General features: G+C 31.6%; 1 long non-coding RNA gene across 1 annotated transcript in view; it reads right to left on the bottom strand.

The window, feature by feature from the left end:
• The window catches only part of LOC138866489 (uncharacterized), a 216,396-nt gene that overhangs the window by 107,648 nt on the left and 106,248 nt on the right, over positions 1-2,500 (bottom strand). The gene's annotated exons all lie outside the window — the stretch shown is intronic.

The raw sequence follows: 2,500 nt of genomic DNA, 5'->3' as shown, positions 1-2,500 counted from the left end.
TATTTTTCGCATTTCTTTTTTATATTCTAAACATTTTATGCCTCAATAAACAAAACAAAACAAAAAACTCACTTTCCACCACACATTTAACCGCCAGATTCCTAGCGTCCCATATACCACAGAACACGACAGACAGACACAAAAAAAAAATACACATTCCTTAGCAAATCTGGCACTTGGCACCGCGAGAACTTGGCCAGACACAGGCACTAATACTTATGATGGTATAAAGAGTTAAATCATTATAGAGACTTGGCAGATACCTTGGAACTACCTTGGAACTAAAACTAATATTAACAAAATGATGATAATAATAATAATAATAATAATAATAATAATAATAATAATGAAGATAAATATGTTAATGATAATAATAATAATAATAATAATAATAATAATAATAATGAAAAAAAATAATAATGATAAATATGTTAATGATGATGATGATGATGATGATTATAATAATAACAATAATAATAATAATAATAATAATAATAATAATAATAATGATAAATATGTTAATGATGATGATGATGATGATAATAATAATAATAATAATAATAATAATAATAATAATAATAATAATAATAATAATAATAATAATAATAATAATAATAATAATAATAATAACCATAATAATAATGACGATAATGATAATGATAATGATAATAATAATAATAATAATAATAATAATAATAATAATAATAGTAATAACAATAATAATAATAATTACAACAATAATAGTAATAATAATAATAATAATAGTGACGATAATGATAATAATAATAATAATAATAATAATAATAATAATAATAATAATAATGACGATACTGATGATGATGATGATAATAATAATAATAATAATAATAATAATAATAATAATAATAATAATAATAATAATAATAATAATAATAACAATTACAAAAAACAAGAAGCACAGAGTGAACGCCCATCTGCGCCAAGGCACATAAATAAAGATATTCACACCTGAAGTATTACATTAAAAATGATAATAATAATAATAATGATAACAATAATCTAAATGCCCAAAAAATTTAACTTTTAAATCTCGCAATGAATTCTTTAAAAATTCCTGGATCACCACCACAATTTAATAGCGTCTAAGAGAAAATAATAGCACTGTTCATTTTGTTTTGTTTTGTTTTGTTTTGTTATCCTGCTAACCAACGAACAAACGCACAAACTAACAAACTAACAAACGCTACCAAGAACACCACCTCATTGATGGAGGAACAAAACACTACTAATGAGAATAACAATAAAAAACAAACCAAAAAGGGTTTCCCACGCTCTCCCTTCCTCCCTCCCCCCTTCCCCCCTTCACCCCTCTCCCCCCACCACACTTGGCACTGCCAGCCCAGGTCATGTCACTGTTCCAGGCACAGCTACCCCCTTTGGCGGCGCTTATCAGGCCCCGGATGTGGCGCTGGCAACCTGCTGATAGCGCCTCATAAAAGCTGCGACTGTTTAGCAACCACGCAACGACCCTTATGTTTCTCTGTCTGTGTGTCTGATTGTCCGGGATGTCTATCTGGCTCTGAGGGGCCTGTCTATCGGTCGACGGGGTTTGGTTTTGTTGGCTTTGGTCGGTGTTCTATGTGTGTGTGTACGTATGTGTGTGTGTGTGTGTGTGTGTGTGTGTGTGTGTGTGTGTGTGTGTGTGTGTGTGTGTGTGTGTGTGTGTGTGTGTGTGTGTGTGTGTGTGTGTGTGTGTGTGTGTGTGTGTGTGTACGTGTGTGTGTGTAAATGTGTGTGTGTGTGTGTAAATGTGTGTGTGCGTGTGAGTGTGAGTGTGTGTGTGTGTATAAATGTGTGTGTATGAGAGAGAGAGAGAGAAAGAGTGTGTGTGTGTGTGTAAGTATGTATGTATGTATATATATATATGTATCTATCAATCTATCTACCTACCTACACACACACACACACACACACACACACACACACACACACACACACACACACACACACACACACACACACACACACACACACACTCATCATTCCATATCTATATCAATTTGTAAATCCTCATCTTTCTTTATCAAATAACATGCCAATCTGTCTATCTTTATGTCATTATGAAAATCCACCACTTAAGGCTACTCAGGGATTGAATATACACACATATCTAGCTCGTATATTCATCCAGTTATCTATTTATCTTTGTCTATCTGTCTATCTATCTATCTGCGTATATATCTAATGCATCTATGTATGTATCCATGTATGTATGTATGCATCAATCTTTATATCTATTTCTATATCTATCTATCTATCTATCTATCTATCTATCTATCTATATATATATATATATATATAGATAGATAGATAGATATAAAACTGTCTAAACACCCAGCCATCTGTCTATCGTTATCAATATACCTACTTGTCTGTCAAATTATCCTTTTTCGACCTTTCTATCAAATATCCATCTATATTCCGACCTGTCTGTCTGTCTGTCTGTCTGTCTGTCTGTCTG

Source organism: Penaeus vannamei, chromosome 3, assembly GCF_042767895.1.
Source record: "Penaeus vannamei isolate JL-2024 chromosome 3, ASM4276789v1, whole genome shotgun sequence".
Taxonomy (NCBI): domain Eukaryota; kingdom Metazoa; phylum Arthropoda; class Malacostraca; order Decapoda; family Penaeidae; genus Penaeus; species Penaeus vannamei.
Note: the sequence above shows the minus strand (reverse complement) of the source record. Positions and strands in the feature narration are given on the sequence as shown.